The sequence below is a fragment of the Amblyomma mixtum genome, chromosome 2 (genome assembly GCF_055824585.1).
Source record: "Amblyomma mixtum isolate Tamu chromosome 2, ASM5582458v1, whole genome shotgun sequence".
NCBI classification, from domain to species: Eukaryota; Metazoa; Arthropoda; class Arachnida; order Ixodida; family Ixodidae; genus Amblyomma; species Amblyomma mixtum.
Window position 1 is genome coordinate 20,995,455 of NC_143013.1, and position 18,090 is coordinate 21,013,544.

At 45.7% G+C, this 18,090-nt stretch overlaps 1 long non-coding RNA gene across 1 annotated transcript in view; it reads right to left on the reverse strand.

Moving 5' to 3' along the window:
* Positions 1 to 6,110: 6,110 nt before the first annotated feature.
* The window catches only part of LOC149358632 (uncharacterized), a 58,647-nt gene continuing 46,667 nt past the window's right edge, over positions 6,111 to 18,090 (reverse strand). Inside the window, exon 4 of the long non-coding RNA XR_016288234.1 lies at positions 6,111 to 6,267. This is a non-coding gene — a long non-coding RNA (uncharacterized LOC149358632). The remainder of the gene's footprint in view (positions 6,268 to 18,090) is intronic.

An 18,090-nucleotide genomic window follows, 5' to 3' on the forward strand; every position in this document is an offset into this window, starting at 1 on the left:
AGGCTCCTCCGCATGTGGGTCCGTAACACTCTACAAGAACTGTCTGAAGCCCGTTGTACTGCTGGCTATCCTGCACAAACACAGGCAGATACATCCCAAGCCACCCCCCCCCCCCCCCCCCCCCCTCTGGACAACACCCTCAGCAAATCACGGAAAACCTAATCGTCCACCCAACCAACAACCGGGAAAGAGCTGATTTCACTTCATTTTTTGCGTGAAAGTAAAGTTGTTACTAACACCATGCTACAAATGATTTTCTCGCCTGAAAAATAAGTAATGGAAACCGAGTGCTCGTTCTGTCAAAGGTAACGTTTACATTTCGAAAATGCTATAGCAACTGGCCCGAATAATCGGGTGAGTGTAAGTGTCAGCTCCGAACTGAATTCTCGAAAACTGCACAAGTGTGCTTTCGGTGAAGAGTGAGTGTTATGAAAAGTACGAGAGACTGATGTTATATTCCGAGGGTTGCCTTGCGTGAGCAATTCGAAGTCGAAGGCAGGATGAACGTTATAATTGTAATAAAAAAAGAAAAAGAAATGAGCCCAGTTTTTGCATTGACTGCTGCGGAGACATACAGGCCGGAATGTATTGCGAAACCTCCCCCGGTCTGGTTCCGGTCCTAGGCCCGGGCTAAATGATGCAAGTGCTCTCAGCAGGTGTGTGGACGACCGTACGCAGAAAATGTTTTAGAAGGCTAGGCCATTAGGGTGTGTCCCCGAAGACAGTACGGGATTTCTTAAAAATAAAAGTAATGAGTTAGAACACTTTTTTTCGTCTTAGAACTGTCAGCTGAGTATTACATCAGAACACAGCTAACACATTCTAAATAGCAGGCTGATTAACAAATACTCATTAGCTGTCTTTTTAACTATTACTAGTAGGCTGCTTAGTTATTGAGACCCCTGTAGCCTATCGTAACTTCTACATCAGTTTTTATAATTTCGAAAATACGCTTACCCTCGACGGTGTGGGCCAACAAATCTTGGCTATTTCGACGAGTTACGTGGCTACATCGAGGCAAAATGCACGCTCTTTCAAGAAGCTTGGAGGCACAGCAAACTCCCTAGTGCATGTAAGACGTCGAAACAGACAACGTTTGTTGTGCCACAGCGCTGAGGGTAGCCGTTATTATTGTAAAAACTTTGGATGCTACTGTGGGCTGCAGGCCTCTTAAAGGTGGAGTGAAGCGAAATCTGAACTCGTCTTTTTGCCGCGGGAACTCAATCTACACGTTTCTCGCATTCTTAGAAACTGCGATTTATTGCCCTGTGTGGTCGATTTCCCTAATGAAATCAAAATAACGTCCGGCTCCCACCTTTTTTTTTTTGTTTTGAATTCTCCCCGTACGGTGGGCGGAGTCGACCAACGCGCCACCCAGTGCCGTGGCGGCTTGCCGCTGTGCCATCGGCGGAGTAATACGTATGCTTCGTCTCACAAGATGTTTGCAGCACTACGGAAGGCAGAGCACTCTCGTCCAATCAGGGCTGCAGGAACACAAAAAATAGTCCCTCGAATATTTTAGCAGTGTAGGACTATTAATCAATGAGCACAGCAATTGAAAGCATAAATGTGGACTAAGCCGCCGCGGTGGCTCAGTGGCTATGGTGCTCGGCTGCTGGCCCGAAAGACGTGGGTTCGATCCCGGCCGCGGCGGCTGAATTTCTTTGGAGGAGAAATTCGAGGCCCGTGTACTGTGCGATGTCAGTGCACGTTAAAGAACCCCAGGTGGTCGAAATTTCCGGAAACCTCCACTACGGCGTCTCTCATAGCCTTAGTCGCTTTGGGACGTTAAACCCCAGAAACCAAACCAAACCATAATGTGGACTGGTAGATTTAGGTGGTATAGAGTGCTTCAATCAGTGGTGAAATTAACAGACAAAGCCCGTACGAACACAGCTCTGCGGAGGCTTGCTGCATCGCCATTTTCCAACATGGCGCCGGCCGAGTCGGTTGTGTCGTCAGTGTGCCCTACACCGACAGTGCGCTGTTTTTCTAAGTAGACCATCGCAGTTGGCTTCTTGAAGTGCTTCGTGTCGAGAACGAGGGCAGTTCAAGTACGAATGCGCTCACCAAGAGGAGGGCAAAACTCACTCAGGTGAGCGAGCGAACGCTTTACCAGTGGACAACGCAGACGTTGAAGGCGGGCCGAATGTTGTCCCTGAAGAAGCCGGCTGCGTTACAGCGATGGACAACGCGCCATATCATTCTGTGAAGCAGGATAAAGTGCGGCGGAGGACTAGCCTCAAAAAAAGACATAGACTTGGCTGCCTGGAAAACGGGTCGCGTGGAGTAGCGACATGGTGAAGGCCGAGCTCATGAAGCTTGGCAACAACGTGAACGCAGGTGGGGACCGATACCGTGTGGACTGCAGCGCCGAAGCTGCTGGCCGTCTCGATGTGCGCGTGCCGCCCTGCCACTGCCAATCGAACCCGATAGAGTTTGTTTGGAGCGATGTCAAGGGCTTCGTCGCCAGTCAAAACAAGACGCTAAAGCTCTAAGACGTGGAGCCTCTGGTTTGGCAAGGCATCATGCAAGTGACTACTGAGAAATGGAAGAATTACGTGCAGCATGCTATTAGTGAGGAAGATGGGATGAGGAAACTGGACCATGTCATTGACGATGCTGCTGACCAAGGACCATCTATTGTTGTCAACCTGGACGACGACACAAACCAGCAGAGTTGAGTGGAGTTGTGATGAGCCCCATTAATGTGCTAACGTACGCGCGAAAGTCGGAGTACCCTCGCAGCGTCTCTCATGAGATATTGCAGACACCGTAGCAGACGGCTCCGGATTAATTTTGACCGCTTGTGCGTTGACTTTAGCGCAGCGCATGGGGTTTTGCATTTCGCCAACATCGACATTCGGCTGCCCCGGCCTGCATTTGACCCTTGCATTTGCTTAATAGTGTAGTGACCATGCTGGAATAAATAAATTCATTTACACATAGCAGGAACATTGAAAATAACTGTGACGTGACAACAGAGGAAATGATACAAACAGGTGGCGACAGAAAAAAAAAGAAAAAGTGGGGCCAGTGCGTCTGGAACGGGCGTCTGCCTGTACAAAAATAAACAGACATCAAGCGCCCCCTGCTAGATGTACAAAGAAGCTAATTAGCAGTACTCCTTCTTTTATATGGAACGAGCCACCTGATGTCCAGCCAGGTGGATCGAGCAACAGGCGCGTAGGAACACACTAATGTAGTGCGCGCCATCCTGATTGGACGAGAGAGCTCTACCTTTCGTAGTGCTGCAAACATGTAGTGAGACGGAGTATAGTAGCAAATAGTCCGCGCGTATTTTTATTTCTGCGGGCCTATTTTGCGACTATATTATCTGCGAATGAAACTATTTATTCGCGGAAACCAAAAAGACAAAATAAAGCGAAAGCAAAGCTTCCACGGGACTGGCTGAAGGCACTCCACGCATTGGTCGACTACGCCCACCGTACGGGGGAGAAGTCAAAAAATAATGGCGGGAGCCGGACTTTAATTCGATTGAATTAGAGAAATCGGCCACACAAGACAATAAGTCGCAGTTTCTAACAATGCTCGGAACGTGTTCAGATTTTTCTTCACTGCACCTTTAATAATCAAGGTTTGTAACAGTAACAGTTTAGAAGATAGCTATTGAATATTGGTTTATCGTCTTGCTAGATAGCACGTAGTAGCTGCATTCTGATGTACTACACCGCCGACAGTGCGAAAAAAGTGCTTTTCGAACACAGAAAGCCTATTTTAGAAGAAAAAAAGATGTGTAAAGTCTGAAGTTGAACACTCACTATATAAATCCTTCGCGGTCGCGTTTTGCTAGTTTCCCGGCAGCTGCGCACCACTGCCTGCAGGCTTCTCTAGAGCGAAGTAGTTGCTATGGAGGTTAAAACATGCAGAAACTGCAAAATCGAAGCGGCGGAATGTCGGCGCGAGAAAAACGGGTTTCCACGGGCCAAACCAAAGATACGGTGTACGCGAGACGACTGCGCTGCATGAGTGAATTCAGCGGGGAACTACTGATTGCGACCGCAGGACGTTGATTGGCACGGTGCTGGAGGTGCCGTGGAGGACAGCTGCGAGCGTACATCGACCGGACATCCGGAAACGCGACGTACGCGTCTGGTTTTTTGTTCCTGGATAATTGTTTTAGCATCCTCTCATATCCTGATGTCGCGTAAAAAAAAAAAAGGTCTGTCTAGTGTCTTTCTGATGTGTGCTCGCTGCGGTCTATTATGGTATTTGCAGCGGCATGCCTATTAGTATAACGATATAAAATGATCATCATAAAAGGAAATTGTTTACAGTGGCTGCGGTCCTCATGGACTCTCTCTGCACTTTCCCCATGTTTGTGACATGCAATATTGCTGTAGCACCGCGTGAACTGCACAATGTAGAACTACGTAGCGCATTCAAGACGGAGGCCAGTAATTAGAGAAGACTCGCTAAGTGTTAACGGTTCCACTTATCGGATTCTCGCAGACTTTTGTGGCAAGTGGCCATCAATTCGGCAGTTGCAACGGACTGTGATAATTGGAAGTGGTGAGCCATTCGCACAAGGAGAGTAAATTCCAATGATTGTCTGCAGCCTGCACCTTACGTTGCTCAGTTGTAGCAAGGCGATATGGACCAGCTGGCAAAGCAATAACTAGAGCTAGTGAATTTTACGTTGTGCAGTGCGCGCGCTAATACAGCAACAATACAAGACACGAAGATGTTGACAGTGCAGAGAGAGACAATGAGGAGTGCAGCCGCTGTATTGTGCGTACTTTCATGAATGTGCTAGATATTATGATACGAAAGGGCACGCTGCTGCAGGTGCCTGAAAGACCGCAGCAAGCACACACTGGGCAGAAATACGAATCACACTGCGTACGCCCTTTTTATCTTTTTTTTATGGAACATCAGGATATGAGTGCATTAAAAAAAAAACCGTACGTAGCGTTTTCGGATGCATTTCAGTATCAACATGCTGCTGCAGGTACCGTAGAAGTCCGCAATAGCAACCAAACACCGGCCAGACATCCGAAAGGCATCACGTACCCTTCTTTTTTTGTTTGCTGGACGTTTTGTTTTTCATGAACGTTCATGGAACAAAACGTCCAGTAAAAAAAAAAAAAGAGCGTGTGTACGTGGTGTCTCTCGGACGTCTCGTCAGTGTGTGGTTGCTGCGGACTTCTGCGGTGCCTGCAGCAGCGTGCGCACTCCTCCCTCGAATTCGGAACGATGGGAAAGAAAAAAAGAAACTTCCTCACCCGGGGAAACCTCCGCAGGAGCAACGGGCATCCGCCCTCTGGATACCCGGGGGACAGCGAGAAGAAGAGCTGTGCGAAAAAGCACAGATCCTCCCCTTGTCCTCCACACACGGCGGCCGAGTTGTGACGCTGGTGGGATCACCAGGCGCAGTTTTTTCGACAGCGATCCGCTGTGCCTGCGCTGGGAATCGAACCAAGGTCGGTGGGGATATTCGCCCAAGCATTGCCAACTGGCGCGCTGACCACTCGGCTACCGTGCGGCTCTGGTTCTTGTCGGCGTCCGCGAGTGCTGATAGAAGGGAAGCGAAGAAGCATGCGCGGGGGATGCGGTTATCTCGCCATCGGGCGTGGAGGGGCCGCACTAGGGCGGAAGTGCGATAGCGCGTGGGGCACCAGCCCCGTCATGGTGGTTCGTCCGTGCAGATAAAAGAAAGGTCGGAATGCCAAAGCCGCAACTTGAAACACGATCGGTGCGATTGTTCGGCGGTGAAAAAGGTGGCCGCGCGGCGAGGCAAGATGGCCGGGAACCTTTTGAACGGGAATGGCTTTGTTGTAGGTGTAGAAGCGCAAGCCAAAAACTTGTGGGATGCTTTAGCGTACGTATACAGTAGCACGCAAAAGCGTTGGAGGGTTGTTACATTTGGGATTCCTGGTGCACCGTATCGGTGAGATTGACAGGTCGGGAAGGGACCTGTCGGTAATGGCGCGCGCAAAGGAGCGTTGTTTCTTTGAGCGAAACGTATGTAACCTCCTGGTAATTAATGATTCGTGAATGGCAGACATTTTCTGGCATGTGCGTGGCCTACCGCACAGAGATGCTGCTGTACTAATAATGGCAGTGTCACGTGCATTGAATGAGGAATGCGTCATCGGAGTTGTAACGACCATATGTAATCTCCACCCTCGCAGGCAGTGGCACGGATGGGAGGAGCGGAGATTTCAGTCCCAGGCCGAGGACAAGGAGGTGCGTGGACAGTGGTCGTGGTGGGGCCACTACCCAGCGTGGAGTGCTCTTTCACACCTGCACGAAGGGACAGCAGGATATAAGTTACTTCAAGAAACACATGGTTGCAACGGCAGTGCCATCGCGAGAGACCACTTCAAATTCGCAGGAGTTCGTAGGATTTCAGGTGCTAGAAAGAGTGTGATGGGTTTCATTTATTCATTATACACTGTTCACTTTCCATTTGAGACACTAGACTATGTAACTGGTCTCTTTCGTTCAGTATGCACTGTTTATTTTCCATTTCAGACACTCGACAGTGTAATGGATATCATGTATTCGGTATACGCTCTTCATTTTGCATTTGAGACACTAGACTGTGTAACCGGTCTCTTTCGTTCAGTATACGCTCTTCATTTTCCATTTCAGGTACTAGACTGTGGAACTTGTCTCTTTCGTTCAGTATACACTGTTCATTTTCCATTTCAGACACTAGACTGTGGAACTGGTATCTTTCGTTCAGTATATACTCTTCATTTTCCATTTCAGACACTAGACTGTGGAACTTGCCTCTTTCGTTCAGTATACACTGTTCATTTTCCATTTCAGGTACTAGACTGTGTAACTGGTCTCTTTCGTTCAGTATCTACTCTTCATTTTTCATTTCAGGTACTAGACAGTGGGATGGGTTTCATGTATTCAGTATACACTGTTCATTTTCCATTTCAGACACTAGACTGTGTAACTGGTCTCTTTCGTTCAGTATTATACTCTTCATTTTCCATTTCAAACACTAGACTGTGTAACTGGTCTCATTCGTTCAGTATTATACTCTTCATTTTCCATTTCAGGTACTAGACAGTGGGATGGGTTTCATGTATTCAGTATACACTGTTCATTTTCCATTTCAGACACTAGACTGTGTAACTGGTCTCATTCGTTCAGTATTATACTCTTCATTTTCCATTTCAGACACTAGACTGTGTAACTGGTCTCATTCGTTCAGTATTATACTCTTCATTTTCCATTTCAGACACTAGACTGTGTAACTGGTCTCATTCGTTCAGTATGTACTCTTCATTTTCCATTTCAGGTACTAGACTGTGTAACTGGTCTCATTCGTTCAGTATACACTGTTCATTTTCCATTTCAGACACTAGACTGTGTGATGGGTTTCATGTATTCAGTATACACTGTTCATTTTCCATTTCAGACACTAGACTGTCGAACTTGTCTCTTTCGTTCAGTATACACTCTTCATTTTCCATTTCAGACACTAGACTGTGTGACTGGTCTCATTCGTTCAGTATTATACTCTTCATTTTCCGTTTCAGACACTAGACTGTGTGACTGGTCTCATTCGTTCAGTATCATACTCTTCATTTTCCGTTTCAGACACTAGACTGTGTGACTGGTCTCATTCGTTCAGTATCATACTCTTCATTTTCCGTTTCAGACACTAGACTGTGTAACTGGTCTCATTCGTTCAGTATTATACTCTTCATTTTCCATTTCAGGTACTAGACTGTGTAACTGGTCTCATTCGTTCAGTATACACTGTTCATTTTCCGTTTCAGACACTAGACTGTGTGACTGGTCTCATTCGTTCAGTATCATACTCTTCATTTTCCGTTTCAGACACTAGACTGTGTGACTGGTCTCATTCGTTCAGTATCATACTCTTCATTTTCCGTTTCAGACACTAGACTGTGTAACTGGTCTCATTCGTTCAGTATTATACTCTTCATTTTCCATTACAGGTACTAGACTGTGTAACTGGTCTCATTCGTTCAGTATACACTGTTCATTTTCCATTTCAGACACTAGACTGTGTAACTGGTCTCTTTCGTTCAGTATCATAGTCTTCATTTTCCGTTTCAGACACTAGACTGTGTAACTGGTCTCATTCGTTCAGTATTATACTCTTCATTTTCCATTTCAGGTTCTAGACTGTGTAACTGCTCTGTTTCGTTCAGTATTATACTCTTCATTTTCCATTTCAGACACTAGGCTGTGTAACTGGTCTCATTCGTTCAGTTTTATACTCTTCATTTTCCATTTCAGGTACTAGACAGTGGGATGGGTTTCATGTATTCAGTATACACTGTTCATTTTCCATTTCAGACACTAGACTATGTAACTGGTCTCATTCGTTCAGTATTATACTCTTCATTTTCCATTTCAGACACTAGACTGTGTAACTGGTCTCATTCGTTCAGTATTATACTCTTCATTTTCCATTTCAGACACTAGACTGTGTAACTGGTCTCATTCGTTCAGTATTATACTCTTCATTTTCCATTTCAGGTACTAGACTGTGTAACTGCTCTCTTTCGTTCAGTAATATACTCTTCATTTTGCATTTGAGACACTAGACTGTGTAACCGGTCTCTTTCGTTCAGTATACGCTCTTCATTTTCCATTTCAGGTACTAGACTGTGGAGCTTGTCTCTTTCGTTCAGTATACACTGTTCATTTTCCATTTCAGACACTAGACTGTGGAACTGGTATCTTTCGTTCAGTATATACTCTTCATTTTCCATTTCAGACACTAGACTGTGGAACTTGCCTCTTTCGTTCAGTATACACTGTTCATTTTCCATTTCAGACACTAGACTGTGTAACTGGTCTCATTCGGTCAGTATTATACTCTTCATTTTCCATTTCAGACACTAGACTGTGTAACTGGTCTCATTCGTTCAGTATACACTGTTCATTTTCCATTTCAGGTACTAGACAGTGGGATGGGTTTCATGTATTCAGTATACACTCTTCATTTTCCGTTTCAGACACTAGACTGTGTGACTGGTCTCATTCGTTCAGTATACACTGTTCATTTTCCATTTCAGGTACTAGACAGTGGGATGGGTTTCATGTATTCAGTATACACTGTTCATTTTCCATTTCAGGTACTAGACAGTGGGATGGGTTTCATGTATTCAGTATACACTCTTCATTTTCCATTTCAGGTACTAGACAGTGGGATGGGTTTCATGTATTCAGTATACACTCTTCATTTTCCATTTCAGGTACTAGACAGTGGGATGGGTTTCATGTATTCAGTATACACTCTTCATTTTCCGTTTCAGACACTAGACTGTGTAACTGGTCTCATTCGTTCAGTATTATACTCTTCATTTTCCATTTCAGACACTAGACTGTGTAACTGGTCTCATTCGGTCAGTATTATACTCTTCATTTTCCATTTCAGACACTAGACTGTGTAACTGGTCTCATTCGTTCAGTATACACTGTTCATTTTCCATTTCAGGTACTAGACAGTGGGATGGGTTTCATGTATTCAGTATACACTCTTCATTTTCCATTTCAGACACTAGACTGTGTAACTTGTCTCTTTCGTTCAGTATACACTCTTCATTTTCCATTTCAGACACTAGACTGTGGAACTGGTCTCTTTCGTTCAGTATACACTGTTCATTTTTCATTTGAGGTACTAGACAGTGTGATGGGTTTCATGTATTCAGTATACACTGTTCATTTTCCATTTCAGACACTAGACTGTGTAACTGGTCTCTTTCGTTCAGTATACACTGTTCATTTTCCATTTCAGACACTAGACTGTGTAACTGGTCTCTTTCGTTCAGTATACACTGTTCATTTTCCATTTCAGGTACTAGACTGTGTAACTGGTCTCTTTCGTTCAGTATACACTGTTCATTTTCCATTTCAGACACTAGGCTGTGTAACTGGTCTCTTTCGTTCAGTATACACTGTTCATTTTCCATTTCAGGTACTAGACAGTGGGATGGGTTTCATGTATTCAGTATACACTGTTCATTTTCCATTTCAGACACTAGACTGTGTAACTGCCCTCTTTCGTTCAGTATACACTGTTCATTTTCCATTTCAGACACTAGACTGTGTAACTGGTCTCTTTCGTTCAGTATACACTGTTCATTTTCCATTTCAGACACTAGACCATGTGATGTGTCCCATATATTCAGTACACACTGTTCACTTTCCATTTCAGACACTGTACAGTGTAACTGGTCTCTTTCGACCAATTTGCCGTTTTCCTGTTTTGTTGCCTCTTTGGGTTAGTGCAACACGATTACCTGTGAGCGTTCATTGCTCGCGATATTTTTTCCGCTTCGGTCCGGCTGCAAGGGCCAGAAATCTGTATTATATTTAATAAACAGTACACAGTGCTTCAACGCTTTGGCTGAATGTGTACAGCGATGTACTCCGTGCCATGTTGGTCCCCTCAACGCTTACATGGCACCAATCGAGTTTCAGGTTGCGGCTTTCGCATTCCCAACTCTCTTTCATCTGCACGGACGAAATACCATGACGGGGCTGGTGCCCCACGCGGTATCGCACTTCCACACTAGTGCGGCCGCTCCACGTTCGACGCGTAGCATGTTTCTTCTGGCACGCCCGATCTCGGGATAACCGCATCCCCCGCGCATGCTCAGTTTCGGCCTGCTTCACTTCCCTTCTATCAGCACTCGCCGACGCCGTCAAAAGCCAGAGCCGCACGGTAGCCGAGTGGTTAGCGCGCCAGTTGGCAATGCTTGGGCGAATATCCCCACCGACGTTGGTTCGATTCCCAGCGCCGGCACAGCGGATCGCTGTAGAAAAAAAACGGTGCCTGGTGGTCCCACCATCGTCACAGCTCGGCCGCCGTGTGTGGAGGACAAGTAGAGGATCTGTGCTTAAAAGCACAGCTCTTCTTCTCGCTGTCCCCCGGGTATCCAGAGGGCGGATGCCCGTTGCTCCAGCGGAGGTGTTCCAGTGGGAGGACGGTTCTTTTTTTTTTCCTCTCATCATTCCGCATTCGCGGGAGGAGTGCGCACGCTGCTGCAGGCACCGCAGAAGTCCACAGCAACCACACACTGATGAGATGTCCGAGAGACACCACGTACACACGCTCTATTTTTTTTTACTGGACGTTTCGTTCCATGAACGTTCATGATAAACAAAACGTCCAATAAAAAAAAAGTGTTCGTGGTGCCTTTCGGATTTCTTGTCAGTGTTTGGTTGCTATTGCGGACTTCTACGGTACCTGCAGCAGCATGCTGGTTGATACTGCAAGCTAACACTCCGATGCCGAATAAAATATTGCAGAGGACACTTGAGCTCCACCTTGAAGGTGGCGCGATAGCATGCCGGGTGTTTTTTTTGAGAGGTTCAAAATTTTTAAAGAAAGGTAAATTCCTTTAGATTTATTTTAACCCTGGGGCTATACCGAGGGCTACGGCGGACAGCAGGTAAGAGGCACGCTACTTTAATTAGTTCGCTGATTAACTGAATACGCTAATTAACTTTTATTTTAGGGGATATGTTGTATTAGCAGAATTGGAGATCGTCTTCCAAACAGTCCAGCCAAGAAAAAAGATTTTTATGCAAAAATTTTTTGCGCGCGTAACGAAGCGAGAAAAAGTCACCGTGGTAGGCAGCTTCACACTGTAACACAGCGTCTGTGAGCGCCTGTGACGTAGCTCGCTCCGCCCTGCACTTTGTGTCATTGTTCCAGCGCGGCATTCCGAGAGGCCGCGGAGCGAAGCGAGATAAGCAGCGATAGCGCAGGGCGCAGTGAACTACGTCAGAGGCGCTCCCGCCGCTGCGTTACGGTGTGAAGATGCCTACCAGGCTGAATTTTTCGCGCCTCTTAACGTGCGTGTAAAATTAATAATTGAAATTGTTTTTTCTCGGTTGGACTGTTTAGAGGACGATCTCAATTCTGCGAATACAACAAAGCCCCTAAAACAAAAATTAGAAATGTTAATTAACATATTTAGTTAATCAGCGAACTAATTAAAGCAGTTTTCCTCTTGCCTGGCGCCCGCCGTAGCCTCCAGTATAGCCCCAGTGCTAAAATAAATCTAAAGCAATTTACCTTTTTTTTTAATTTTGGGCCTTCTAAAAAAAAACACCCGGTATAGTTGGTTAGGCTTTCCATTCTGGTCAGTTTGGCACCTTTGAACAGATTTTGCATTTTTTTTTAATTGTTTCAACTACTTAATCGATCAATACTAATAGTAATAATAGTGAGTTTATGCTGCACAACGCGCTGAATCCTATGACACCATCCGGAACATTCCGCGGCAAACGGCTGGCATGACACGATTTCTTTTTTTTTATGCAACCCCCAATTATTGCCGGCACGAGGTGCTGTCGGGTAGAAGCCCTCCTCTAGCTTAGAGCATATTCTTAAAAACTGTGCAGAGTCTTAGGTGAAATACCCTTATTCACAATCTGCAAGAATGGCGGCCACGCCTCCGAAGACAAGATTGAGCGATGATGATGATGAGAGGGAAACGTACCAAACGGTTTGCGGTTGCAACTAACCCCGCTCTTAATGCCGACGAGAAGCCTGAGTGGAGAGGTATTCTACGCAACCGTTCAGTATGCATTGCAGACCTACTTATACGGCACAGTCAACGAAAAACAATCGAATTGGAGCATACCCGTCGCTAACCGGATCTCACAGCGACAGAAATAATTAAGGAAAAGAAATTCGAACAACGAAAGTACTTAGGAAACCCAGGCAGGCTGGTGTCACAACAGTGCCCCGTTCCCTGCCTCCTACTAGAAACACGTCAGTCCTGAGAAGAACTGCGCGACTATTAATAGCGAGTCTTCCATTGGATCTGATAACATGGTGAACGTATCCAGCCTGGCACTCAAATCATCGGAATGAGTTCCTCTCTACGTGTCTAACCTTCTACCCCATGACGGGAGAAATTTAGTCAGTTCCAATTATACCAGGATCCAGATAAGTTCGCATGGAACTTAGGCCTGCGTGAGTGTTTCCAAAACCGCGAAACAGACCGTGAAATGAACGTACCAGGGACACCCGGCAAATCATGGATTCCAGCCAAACACAGAGGTAAACATTTACATATGTATACATCACTGGTATTCAATAGCATTTCCTATCATCATATTCAAAATCTAAACCAAAAGCAGCCCACAACAACCCCTTAAGTCTTCAAGCCTGTGGACCAAGGCGACGCTATCGTTGTTAAGGACAAGACCGATTACTTAAAGGAAGGTTTCTGGCAATTCCAAAATAAACACTTTTACACTGAACTCACTGGCGACCCCATAGGAGACTTCGAAGTTGAAGTTAACAATCAGATAACATCTCTCCTTCAAAAACAAAAGATGTCCCAGGATATGTTTAAAGCAATGACACCGGCCAGACCAGTCCCCGCACGGTTCTACCTCCTCTCGAAAATTCACAAACCAAACCGTCCCGACCGTCCCATTGTCTCAAGTAACCGCGAAAGAAGCTCCGAGGAATATGCACTCGTCCCACTATGACCAGCGCCGCAGAACACGTGCGATGGCACTCCATCGAGCGTACGGCTCCGAGCCAGACGCCGTATGGGTTGACGCTGCCTGCACGGATGATGAAGCGACAGCGGGTGTGGTGGCCTCCTCACACTACCTCTCCCTCCAGACACCTCCCCATAGGCTGCAGAGGAAGCCGCCACTGCGCTTGATATCACCCGCACGGAAGCCCGGTACATTTTAAGTGACTCTAAAACTGCGATTCTAAATTTTGCTCGATACCGAGTCTAAGTCCCTGCTTTTGGCATACTGGACTCGCCCGATGCACCCCAACCCCGCCAAATGGAGCTGATATGGGTGCCTGCGTACTCCGGGAATCCCGGATACGAGGCCGCCAACCATTTAGACCGGGCTCAGGTGGTCTCGGATCGGGGATACACGGAGAAGCGCATGCACTCGTTCAGCGTGCTGACGTAGGCCTACAGGGCCTCACGCCAGTTCTGCCCCCTCCCCACCCCTCCCTAGCTAACAGACTACACACTCTCTCCCTTCACTCCTTCGCCTCTGCCCGGCGGACCCTCCCCCGCGGGACCTAGAGAACCTCAAGACATGGGAGGACTGGGAGACCCGGCTGGGCTGCCAGTGTTATCGACCTTAGGATCATAACACTTGAGTGCAGTGGTGTCGTGCGGGGACCCTGGGGCGTGCCCCGAATTTCTCTTACAATAAAGTTTTTTTCTTTTTTCATTTATCCCCCCCCCCCCCCCCCCCCTTGTCCGTGTTCGTTCTTCGTTCGTCCTGTCCACCCTTGCGCCTTGTACCAATTGGGATATTCGTAAACCGCCATTCATAATCTGAGAAAACCTGCCATAAGCGCTCCACCCCATTCTTATTCTTCTAGTTATTATCCACTCATGACCCGTTCTACACTGACTGTCTAACTCATTGATCATGCTTTTCACTTCATCTCCTGGGTGACTTAGGAAGGCAGTGACATCTGTGGATCGGATACTGCTTGCACACACTCCACTCAAGGTTACCGCTTCTCAGTCGCAAGCTCCCAAATGCAAAATGCAGTTAGTGTGAACGTCTCTAAAACAGCTTATCTCTTTCCACAATCATTTGAAAAAAGTTTAACTCTTCCACTACTGTTGCACTCGCTCGCTGGTTCCGTATGGCTCATCTGTGAAATGTTCGGATGCCTTACTTGACACTGAGTTCGCCTTGAATGACCGCCTGATTTATGTATGCTAATGACTTACGATTCTCGAATTTTAACGTCCTGCTCACAGAACCGTATTCTGAGCCATTTTTGGTCTCATACATCCTCATCATCAACCTGACTACGCCTACTGCAAGGCAAAGGCCTCTGCCATGTCCCTCAAATTAACCCTGTCTTATCCCCAACTGTTCCCAAATCAGGCATCGGAATACCTCGTGCAAACAGGCGGTGAATAGCATTTGCGGAATCGTGTCTTCCTGCCTCACACACTTCCTTATTGGAATTTTATTGCTGACCTTATAGAGGAATGCGGTAGCTGTGCAGTTGTTATAGATATCTTCCAATATTTTCACATAACACTCTTCTACACCTTTAATCCACAATTGATGCACGACAGCTGAGATTTCCACTCAGTCAAACGCTTTCTCGTAATCAATTAACGCGATATACCAGATGTCCCAGCTAAATGTAACCAAGCTTTTAAAAAACACACGGTGGCCTAGCCGTCTGAAACCAAATGAGGGTTGTTTATAGTCGCGTGACCTAGTCTGCAGTATTTTTTCGTTCTTCAAGGTTGACGAATTAGTTAAGCTTAATTAACTAACTTTTTAATTATTGACTTGAGGAACACGGTGTAAATGGAGAAGTTGTAGATCGCTTTGAGAAACAGCTTACTGAGACATTTGCAGCAAAGTAATATTTACGTAAAGCAGTTTTTTTACCAGGCTTTAACCATAACCCGCACAATAAGGAGAAGCTTCCACATGACAACTGTGCCACTTCAACGTCCCAAGACGCGCCTTAAAGAATAAAATCATTTTTTTCTGAAGTCCTCTCCTCGATGAGACTTTTGGTGCACATTGGGGCAGAGAAGTGAGCGAGCAGCTGGTCACGTGACAACTTTCTTTTAATGCCAATAAATGAATCTACGTAAATCGTAACTTGACAGAAACAGCACGACTAGCGGTTTTTCGAGGTGATCTAAAACTTTTGTATTGACACTTTCTTCCTGAAGTCAATAATTAAAAAGTTAGCTAATTAAACTTATCTAATTATTAACTTTGAAGGGCGAAGAAATACTCAAGACTAGGCCACGCGACTTATGAACAACTCTCAGTTGGTTTCACTAGACTATGACACTTCGCCTTTTTTAAAAGTTTGGTTACATTTAGCTGGGACACCCGGTATATATAGGGTTTGGTTATATTCTGCTCATTTCTCTATCACCTGATCAATAGTATGAATATGGTCTGTGTGAAGTGTTCTTTTCAAAAGCCTGCTTGATCATTCAGTTGACTGAAATCTAAGGTTATACCTTCTATTAGCGATTACTGCAGTAAATACCTTATAGGCAACGGACAGTAAACTGACCAGCCTGTCATTTTTCAAGTCCTTCACGTCTCCTTTTCTATGAATTAATGTTCGCGTTCTTTCAAGCTTCTGTTTTGACGCTACCCTATTCTTCTTGCCATTGTTGGGAGTTTTCGTACCTATGCCACTGCACACACACTAGTGCATTTCTATACATTACCGACTTCCCTAAAAATGTAACATCTTCAATAGGACTCTTTGCAGACGACTGTGTGGTCTACAGTGAATTAAACAATACTAATGACGTTCCATCACTCCAGGCAAAGCTAATACCTATCTCTAATTGGTGTTCGCAATGGCAAATGACGCTTAACGCGGCTATGTGTAATGTAATGCACATTTGCGTCGCAGAAATTCATGCTACGTTTCCTATTTTATTTCTTTTTCTTTTCTGACACCCCTAACATCTTACAAACATCTCGGCGTCATTCTAACCGCATGCTTGGACATCTGAAATTTAATTTTTATTTAGCACCGGCACCTGTCAAGCTTCTTGTGTACAAGTCACGTGTCCGTGCTAAATTCGAATATGCTAACTCTGTTATGCTAATAGGGTCAGGACAACCATAGACTTACATCAACCAAATTGTTGGTTTGGTTTATTGGGGTTTGACGTCCCAAAGCGACTCAGGCTATGAGGGACGCCGTAGTGAAGGGCTCCGGAGATCTCGATCACCTGGGGTTCTTTAATGTGCTGTGACATCGCACGGTACACGCGCCTCTAGAATTTCGCCTTCATCGAAATTCGAACCCGCGTCTTTCGGGTCAGCAGTCGAGCGCCGTAACCACTGAGCCACCGCGGCGGGGCCAATCAACCAAATGATCAGGCAGGCTTTCGTAAAGGATACTGGGCGGTAGACCATATTCACGCTCTCAATCAGGTGATAGAGAAATGCGCAGAATATAACCAGCCCCTATATATAGCGTTCATCGATTACGAGAAAGCATTCGACTCGGTAGAAAACTCAGCTGTCATTCAGGCATTGCGGATTAAGGGTGTAGAAGAGTTTTATGTGAAAACATTTTAAAGATAATTATAATGATTGCATATCTACCATAGTCCTCCATAAAGTCAGCAATAAAATTCCAATACGGAAGGGTGTCCGGCAGGGAGACATGATCTCGCCTATGCTATTCACTGCCTGTTTACAGGAGGTATTCTGGGGCCTGAAGTGGGAGCAGTTGGGGATAAGAGTTAATGGAGAATACCTAAGTAATTTATGATTATTTGAATTAATTGGAGAGACATGGGAGACGCCTTTTCCCTGCAGTGGCCGTAGTCAGGCTGATGATGTTATTGATGACCTGGAAGCAGTACAGAGCCGAGCTGCCCGTCTTATCACCCGTAACTATGACGGGCTGTCGAGGGTCAATGAAATAAAAAAATAATTGTCCCTAACCCCTCTTTTCCTTAGCAGGGCAGTATCACTCATGTGTCTGTTTCTTCAAAATTTACAGGATGAATTGAATTCTTCGAGATGCACTGACGACGCACATATGGTTCATCCCACATTGATCGATCATGCAAAGTTGGCGTTCCCCGGTGCTGTACAACAATATGCATTAATTCTTTCATTCCAAATGCATCGTCGGCGTGGAACCACCTTCCACCACAAGTTGTACTCGGAAATGAGATTGAAGAGTTCAAGAGGAAGATGTCAGTATATGATTGCTTACCATAGTCATTTTTGAATTTTTCTATTCTGCGTTTCATTTGGTTGTACCCATGCATTCTGTTACATTATAGCATTCTATAACGTGCCCATCTGAGTGTTCAACATTTGCACAAATGGCGTTATTATATTTCTCATATCAATTTGCCTCCTTGTGTGAATTTTTTCCTCTTGGCACATGTATTCATTCTTGTGCTTCGGTTTATCGACTGACATATTTCCGCCAGTTCATCATCAGCCTGACTACACCCACTGCAGGGCAAAGGCCTCTGCCATGTCTCTCCAATTAACCCTGTCGTTTGTCAGTTGGCGCCACTGTATCCCCGCAAACTTCTTAATCTCATCCGCCCACCTAACTTTCTGCCGTCCCCTGCT